General features: G+C 39.0%; 1 non-coding gene across 1 annotated transcript; it reads right to left on the reverse strand.

Annotated features, from left to right (window-relative positions):
- Nucleotides 1–1,946: 1,946 nt before the first annotated feature.
- On the reverse strand, nt 1,947–2,018 carry LOC142147664 (small nucleolar RNA SNORD50). Its single transcript, XR_012690776.1, has one exon. It is a non-coding gene; the product is annotated as a small nucleolar RNA SNORD50 (small nucleolar RNA).
- Nucleotides 2,019–9,824: the final 7,806 nt, after the last annotated feature.

Raw genomic sequence — 9,824 nt, forward strand, 5'->3', positions numbered from 1 at the left:
CAGGCACAATTAAAATATCCAATTTTAAAGAGGTCAACTAAACTATATTTCATGGACAACATCTGCATGGAAATGGCTAGAGAGCGTGATCCCATTCCAGTCTTCAGTAGAGGTTCATCGTCATTTTCAGAGCCAGGTGTGTGCGTCTAGTAACCTAGCACTGATGCTGTAATAGCGATAGTGTTGCACCACTTACATGCTAACCTCAGCCCTACTTGGAATGTGGTGACTGTTGTTCCATTGATCCACAGACGGCTATAAAACTTCTTCATCTGTATATAAATTGCTGGTCGTTAATGTAGAGCCCCTGGCTATTTATGGTTATGGAACTATTTATGGTGCACTTAGGACAGGATCAGTGGTAGACAGTTATACGACAAACATGAAAAACAGAGTGAATATATATGTAAGAGAACATGTCTACCCTACAACCTACCAACCAATACAGTCTGGAGCTTCGTTTGGCCAATGTGTAATGTTTTTGTGTCTACATCTAGTTTTAAGATTCTTTCTTGGCTCATGAAAATCTGTGATGGATTGTTATGTATCAAGACGTCAAGGCTATAACACCATGCATTCGTTAACTATAGGCTACTTGAAATTGCTCTTGGCAAGGCCATGTACACACAGGCGTTAATAATATGCTGCTAAAAACTAGGAAACACACTCTATTGCTGATAATAAAAAAAAAAATTGTGAGCAGATGGACCTGTATACATACTTCCTGACAAGCGTTCACATTGATTTACCGCAGATACAGGATTCACAAGCGTTAATGAAGTTGTATGGGGATGCTCATCAAGCACATAGTACACTATAATGCAGGATACTGTGATAACACTCTGCTGAAAGCTAGCAAAAGTACAAGGTTCTGTCTATGCTTTAAACAGGTGTTTTTTTTGCTCCTAAAGATGTCTCAATATATTTATTGTAATTGGAACTCTGACTTGAATTCCATGCCAGGATTAAAAATGACTCAGTAGATCAAAGTCACAGGTTAATATTTGTAATTTGACAATAAATAACAATATTTTGTAGAATTATTATGTTATGTTTTTTAGAATAGAAGGCACCCAGAATAGAACAAGGAAGTGTCCCTGTCCTCTTGTCTTGGCACACAGAATAGGAACACATACTAAGAGCTAGATTTACTAAGCTGCGGGTTTGAAAAATTGGGGATGTTGCCTATAGCAACCAATCAGATTCTAGCTGTCATTTTGTAGAAAGTACTAAATAAATGAAAGCTAGAATCTGATTGGTTGCTACAGGCACCATCCCCAATTTTTCAAACCCACAGCTTAGTAAATCTAGCCCTAAGACTTATATCCATTGTACAGAACAAATGAAATTGTAATACAAAGTTGTCTTTACCCACCAAATAACTACAGATTACTAGGGGTGTGCCCCGGCCACTTTTCGTGTTTTAGGTTTTGGTTCTGATTTTGGGTTTTGGGTTCTGATTTTTTTTTAAAAAAAGCATAAAAAGTGCTAAAATCCATTTTTTTTTTGTTTTTTTCACTCCTACACTATTATTAACCTCAATAACATTAATTTCAACTCCTTTCCAGTCTATTCTGAACACCTCACACCTCACAATATTGTTTTTAGGCCAAAAGGTTGCACCGAGGTAGCTGGATGACTAAGCTAAGCGACACAAGTGGGGGCACAAACACGTGGCCCAACACGTGGCAGGATCAGTGGACATAAACAGCAGTACCACTTGACTTATACGGCAGGATCAGTGCCTTGCTTGCAGTCTCCTAGGTAACACAAATAATCTGTACAAATATGCACACAGGGGCATGGCCAGTAAAATATGGAACACATACTTTATGGATAAACAATGTCACTACACTTCATGCCGAGAAGCTAACCAAATAGTTTTCTCCATACAAGATACTCCCAACTATTCACTGAAATACTAAGCTTTTATCACCACGTAAATGAACTCAGCAGTCAGATCCATAATAAAGTGTGTCATCACACAAGTCAGGTTCGGGATAGACTCATCACAGTTCAGGTAAATTTAAGTTTGACATTTGCTATAAAACAAACACACAAATCGTCAATTAGTATGTTTTTGGACATTGGGAGGAAACCAGAGCACCCAAAGAAAACCCTCACAACTCATTAGGAGAACATACAAACTAGATATTGCCAGGGTTAGAATCTCAAACCCATATGACCCCAGCACTGGGAGGAAGCAATGCTAACTACTGTGCCACTGTGCTGTCAAAATTTTTACAAATTGTTTCGGAATGTTTATAGAGTCACAGTTGAGTAAAAAGTAATAGAAAGACTGTAAATTGTTTTGGGTTTGGGTTTTGACATGCCCCAAAAAATAGAAAATCGAGGTATAAACACCAATATGAATATTTACAAAGAAGATAAGTTTTTCTTTAATTATTTTATACTATGAAACAGTCCCAGTTTTCTGAACCATAAATGGAAATGGCCAAGTGGAAAAGGATTGGGGTTGCCTTAAAACCTAACTCTCATGACAGCTGCTTCTGTTTTGGCTGTAAATACTGACTCATTCTCGCCCCCAGGTAACTTTCTTCCACAGCTTCACTAAAAAAGCCAACCTCCCTCTTCCCTGATCTGAGCCCGACTGAAGATGGCGGGCGCGAGCGGGGAATTTATGCGATCCGAGTCTCGCGAGATCCGACGCTAGACTTGGACGTCATACCCTCGGTTTCATTTTTTTTGTGCGCTAGAAATACCCGAACCGTGCTCGGATCCCGAGCCCGCTCATCTCTACAGATTACTGAGAATTATATCTAGCATTCATAAAAATAAAAGTGTTACTGGGAAGTTCTTAATAGCTACATCATGAGAACAGATGCTGAGAACTGCATACAGAAGGAGAGAAGTGGTACTGAGCAGTTGTTAATGCATACATAATGAGAACAGATGTCAAGAACTGCATACAGAAGGAGAGAAGTGGCACTGAGCAGTTGTTAATGCATACATAATGAGAACAGATGCCGAGAACTGCATACAGAAGGAGAGAAGTGGTACTCAGCAGTTATTAATACATGCATAATGAGAACAGATGCCGAGAACTGCATACAGAAGGAAAGAAGTGGTACTGAGCAGTTGTTAATACATGCATAATGAGAACAGATACTAAGATAACTGCATACAGATGGAGAGAAGTAGTACTCAGCAGTTGTTAATACATGCATAATGAGAACAGATACTAAGATAACTGCATACAGATGGAGAGAAGTAGTACTCAGCAGTTGTTAATACATGCATAATGAGAACAGATACTAAGATAACTGCATACAGATGGAGAGAAGTAGTACTCAGCAGTTGTTAATACATGCATAATGAGAACAGATACCAAGATAACTGCATACAGGAAGAGTAGTACAGAGCAGCTGTCATATATAGGATAAAAAGGGACTCATGTTATAAACATAAATACAGTAAAAAGAAAAGTATAACACGTTCAGTTTAAAACCCCTAAATTATTGTAAGGTGCAATTGCTTCTAAGCAACCCAAATTAATAGACCTCAAACCCAAACCATAACCCAAATTAATATAGTAATGCAAGTGCTTCCTTACAAGAGCTTCGCAAAATTAATATTTTCTTTTTGCCCAGTAAAAGACAGTGAAATAATGATTGTATTAGTAATGTCATATGGGCCTTATTTACATAGTGCAAAGTGGAAGAAGTGCAGCACAAGGTCCTTTGTTGCTGGTGTTGCGCGTTTAGATCTGTGCAGACGCCTAGCTTCACAGCATAGTGCATGTGTTTGCAGAGCAAGGTGGCGGCGTTGGCGAGAGAGTTAAAGTTTGCACTGGCCAATGGGAGTGGGTTCCTTACGCTGTGTCTTCCCCTAGAGCAATACAATTAGAGATTATGAAAGGTTGGACTCAATGCTGCACCTTAGAAATGGACGGATAAATATGCGTGATTGCAAGTTGTACATAAATCAGGGGCGCACGCAGGGGGGGGGGGTTTCTGGGTCTCCAGAAACCCCTCCTCTCCGTTAAAGAAGTGCCCTATATATTTGGCACTGTACTATACAGCAGCCGCGGCGCTGTCAAAGAAGCGTCCGGGGCGGTGCTGTATACGGCTGCTGTATAGTACAGTGCTACCTAAACGGAGCTGCTGCACATGCACGGCAGCTCTCTTGATTTTTTTTTTCCGTCGGGGGGGGAAACCCGCCTTAAAAATCCTCCGTGCGCCCCTGATAAATGTGCAAATCAAATTACACACGTGCAACCATAATTTTGTGGCCGAATTTTTACACGTACAAACCTCAGCGTTTTCTGCACACAGAGCCTCAATGCGCTTTGGAAATGAAGCCCTGAATATTATATTTATTTTTGGAGGTGCAACTACTTTAATAATAGTAGAGAGAGAGAGATTTCATGTTAATGAGCAACCCATCCACTCACTGAGTGCCCATCGTCAATTTCAGATCCATTTCCATAAGATTCACAATTAACCATGGCCAATAATGTACAGTAACATCTGTTTATTGACCCATCTGCAGCCTAGTTTAGTTTGTGAGCTATGTAGTTAACGAAAAACCAGCAGCGCAAGTCAGGAGTTGTTTAACCGTAAAAAGAAATGTTTGCAATCAGCTCCACAAATGGAGCTGATTGCCACTGGGTTTTTAGAGCTTGACACTGACCAGGTTTCAATACTCACAACAAACAACCTCTTTCACCCTCTTGGGGGCTTATGAGTGCAGGATAGGGTTTTCTGCTAAACATGTGAAACTCTATGGAAACAGTGCAAGTGAAACAATGAGAAGAGTTATGGACTGCCAATTCAGTCTTGATCCGCAGAACATATACTTAAGCATATTCACCAACAGGACTAGTAAGGTTGTGCATTTCAGGATCAAAAACAAGCACACAATTTATAAATTAAATGGGATTAATTTAGGAGAATCTATCATGGAAAAGGATTTGGGAGTGCTTGTAGACAGTAAGGGCAGTCAAGATATGGAATTCACTGCCAGGGAAGGTTATGATGGCAGGTTCAATTGAAGGATAATAGTGGATACTGGAAAAAATAGGACTGCAATATAGAGTCTGGAGGGATTTTTCCAGATTGAAACAGATTGGCGGTTGCTTAATCTAGATCAATTTCAAATATAAGTGAGGAATTGCAGAAGATCCACAATAGGTTGAACTTGATGGACTGGTGTCTTTTTTCAACCTCATCAACTATATAACTATATGACTCATTCTCAGCATTACTAAATTGAGAGCATGATTAATAGAGATCATTGTGAGGTATGGTTATATACAGTCATGGCCAAAAGTTTTGAGAATGACACAAGTATTGGTTTTCACACAGTTTTCTGCTTCAGTGTTTTTAGACCTTTTTGTTAGATGTTGCTATTGTATACGGAAGTAAAATTACAAGCATTTCATAAGTGTCAAAGGCTTTTATTGAATATTACATTAAATTTATGCAAAGTCAATATTTGCAGTGTCGACCCTTCTTTTTGAAGACCTCTGCAATTCGCCCTGGCATGATGTCAGTCAACTTCTGGCCCACATACTGACTGATGGCCGCCCATTCTTGCCTAATCAATGCTTGGAGTTTGTCAGAATTTGTGGGTTTTTGTTTGTCCACCTGTCTCTTGAGAACTTACCACAAGTTCTCAATGGGATTAAGGTCTGGGGAGTTTCCTGGCCATGGAGCCAAAATTTAGATGTTTTGATCCCGAGCCACTTAGTTATCACTTTTGCCTTATGGCAAGGTGCTCCATCATGCTGGAAAAGGCATTGTTCATCACCAAATTGTTCTTGGATGGTTGTTGTGATAACAAGCCTCAAGTGCTCATTACTAGCAGCAGGTCATTAGGCCATTCCCTGATTCTGGACTTCACAAAAGAAGTGAAAATTTTGAGCCTGTGTTCTTAGGCAAAATTGTGAATGAGCCCACTCCCTTGGCTGAGAAGCAACCCCACACATGAATGGTCTCAGGATGCTTTACTGTTGGCATGACACAGGACTGATGGTAGCGCTCACATTTCATTCTCCGTACAAGCATTTTTCCAGATGCCCCAAACAATCTGAAAGGGGATTCATCAGACAAAATTACTTTTTTGGAGTCCTCAGCAGTCCAATCCCTGTACCTTTTGCAGAATATCAATCTGTCTCTGATGTTATTCATGGAGAGAAGTGGCATCTTTGCTGGCCTTCTTGACACCAGACCATCCTCCAAAAGTCTTCGCCTCACTGTGCGTGCAGATGCACTCACACCTGCCTGCTGCCATTCCCGAGCAAGCTCTACACTGGTGGTACCTCAATCCTGCAGCTGAATCAACTTTAGGAGACGGTCCTGGCGCTTGCTGGTTGTTTTGGGCGCCCTGAAGCCTTCTTCACAACTATTGAATCTCTCTTCTTGAAGTTCTTGATGATCTGATATATGGTTGATTTAGGTGCAATCTTACTAGCAGCAATATCCTTACCTGTGAAGCCCTTTTTGTGCAAAGCAATGATGACTGCACATGTTTCCTTGCAGGTAACCATGGTTAACAGAGGAAGAACAATGATTTCAAGCACCACCCTCCTTTTAAAGCTTCCAGTCTGTTATTGTAACTCAATCAGCATGACAGAGTGATCTCCAGCCTTGTCTCATCGTCAACACTATCACCTGTGTTCACAAGAGAATCACTGACCTGATGTCAGCTGGTCCTTTTGTGGCAGGGCTGAAATGCAGTGGAAATGTTGTTGAGGATAAAGTTCATTGTCATGGCAAAAAGGGACTTTGAAATTAATTGAAATTCATCTGATCACTCTTCATGACATTCTGGAGTATATGCAAATTGCCATCATAAAAACTGAGGCAGCAGACTTTGTGAAAAAAAATACTTGTGTCATTCTCAAAATTTTTGGGGTCATGACTGTACCGACTCTGAAGTATGGAGTAAACTAGTGGTCTGTACGTAATTAATCCAAAATCTTAAGCGAACATGGTAAACTGGTAAATGCGGGCTTTGGGATGATACAAGTTTACAGTTTGAGTCAATGAATACTCCTTATTATGAGACACATTCTATGAATAGAAAGTTTGTCCATCACGTAGAATTAACACGTTAAACATGTCAGCACTGTTAGTACATTTTGACAGTAGAACGGATTGCCCCATTAAACAATTATGATGGACAGCTCCTGCACTACTTAGAAAACTATAGAAATATTCGCTTTCAATACAAAGGAAGTCTGATTTATAACTAGATATTTCATGAATCAAACACTTTTAATGCCATAGTGCAGGAGCCATTGAGCTATTTTAAATAGAGTCATAATTTTAGAAGCAAATAAATGTCAGGGGACTTGAGAAAGCACAAGTCCTTGTAGTCTCCTGACCTGTTATAATTCTTATATAAAAGACCTCCGTTTTTATACTTCCCAAACATACTTAACATAAACCACCAGTTTGGAAGAATTTTGCAAACTGACGCCAGTTACCTCCTAACACAAAGGTTTTTTTCTATCAGTTCACACACTCAGATTTTTTGTGATGTCACCTTATTGTATTTACTTGGAGATCTGGGAACGTGTGCGGAGATATGTGTCTAAAATATCAAATTCTATAAACTAATGCAGAAATCCCATACTTCTATTACATCAGTGATAGACAACAGGCATTTCACAATTATTAAAAAAATAACATTATTCTCTCTTCTGTATATCAGCATGACAGAGTTATCTCCAGCCTTGTCCTCGTCAACACTCTCACCTGTGTTAACGAGAGAATCACTGACCTGACTTCATTATATTATTATATTGTTTACAAATAGAGTATTGGGACTATAGCGCTTACTACTAACACTGTCAGATCCATTTCTATGCTATCTCTATGCTTGCTCTATAACACCTCTACGGTATATTAATTTAGTAGGGGAGTGTAGGTGGGGGCTAATTATTTAATGGTGGGTGGTATTCATTTATTGGTGGGGTGATGGCGGGGTATTTAATAGTGGAGTTTATTATTTCAAGGACAGGTGACTGGGCCTTTAATTTAAAGCTGGGGTTCTTTGGGAGCTATAAATTGAGGGTGGGGCTGAGTTTGGATAGAAGGGAGGCTCTTTATTGAATGTGAATATAAATGATTTATTGTCTGTAATGGTTCTGGGAAATAGATATATTTATTAAATGTAAATGTTATTAATTTATTTAATCTGTTTGAGAGGAGGGAACAAGATTTATTTATTGAATGGGAATACTAGTAATTTAATGTTAGGGCTGGTTGGAGGAAATAGCTCTATTATTAAATGTGAATACTAATAATTTCATGTTAAGGCCCGCATTATTGCTTGTGTATATGTTAGCCATAGTAGACCATGCACAACTTTAGCTGGGCATGCGCAATAGCCACACAGATCCTCCATTCGATGGCAGCGTTAGGAGTTTATAGCTAGTTCGGGAGGGGGGATTTCGCCAGGGCTCATCTTAGTACATACAAGTGGCAGAACATTGTGATACAAACAATACTTACTGCTGCCCACTAACCACCAAATAGACCCTTAAACATCACAATTCCTATATATATATATATATATATACATATATATATATGTGTATATATATATATATATATATATATATATATACATATAGATGTACACTGACCCCCGTGTTTTAGTTTTGGATCTGGATTAACTTCGTGCTGTGGTTTTGGCAAAACGGCCCTCGCGTGTTTTGGTTTTGGATCTAATTTTTTGCTAAAATCACATAATTTGGCTCTTTTTTTTGTTCCTACATTATTATTAACCTCAATAACATTAATTTCCAGTCATTTCCAGTCAATTTTTGTCAAGTGACAAGAACACTGCTACCCCTCCTGTTTCTGTAAGAGCAATGGCACTGAGCAATGTCACTGGAGACTGGAGAGTGACAAGAACACTGCTACCCCTCCTGTTTCTGTGTGAGCAATGGCACTGAGCAATGTCACTGAAGAATGGAGAGGGACAACAACACTGCTAACCCTGTTTCTGTAAGAGCAATGTCACTGAGAAATGTCACTGGAGACTGGAGAGTGAGAAGAACACTGCTGTTTCTGTGTGAGCAATGGTGCTGGATCTCCTGGGGAGGGAGGTACTTATGGAATCCAAAACCCGCAAGATCTGACAACGCAACAATGACGTTTTGCCTCGATTCAGATCCAAGGATGCGCGAAAGTGAGCATCTCATATATATATATATATATATATATATATATATATATATATATATATATATATCGACAAAGGAAGTCACTCATTGGTCTTTACATCTCAAGTTTTAAAAATAAAGACACAACTTATCTTTTAGCTGCCTATCAGTAGGTAACAACTTTTCATTTCTCAAACCCCGTTTCCCAGCAGCCCCTGAACTTGATCTCTCATTTTTAACCAAACGTTTACATTTTCTTACTGACATCTCTATCGCCTAGAGCCGTTATTTCTCTCTTGCTCGTTTAATATAAAGTGTAAGCCCCTCGCCCAGAGATTTCTTTTAGTTTTTATAATAATTTCTTTATAGTAATTCTTCATCTTCTTTATGTTAATTGCCTATAGTTGTTGTCCTGTTATGGTATTACTATGTATCTCTTTGTAGATTGGTGTTGTATCAATTTTATACATTGGAAAGAAAAATGGTCCCTTACTATATTTTGGGATAAAGGTACGTTTTATATTAATCATATAATGTGCAACACCAATTTCTTTATTATTCTTCAAGTTTGATGGCCGCATTAAGTTTACAGTAGAATAGGTGAGCTACTCCCCCCTCTTTCTTTAAACATACCTCAGTCCCATGCATCATTTAATAGGACAAAGATTTCAAACTCTCATTAAAA

Source organism: Mixophyes fleayi, chromosome 3 (assembly GCF_038048845.1).
Source record: "Mixophyes fleayi isolate aMixFle1 chromosome 3, aMixFle1.hap1, whole genome shotgun sequence".
NCBI classification, from domain to species: Eukaryota; Metazoa; Chordata; class Amphibia; order Anura; family Limnodynastidae; genus Mixophyes; species Mixophyes fleayi.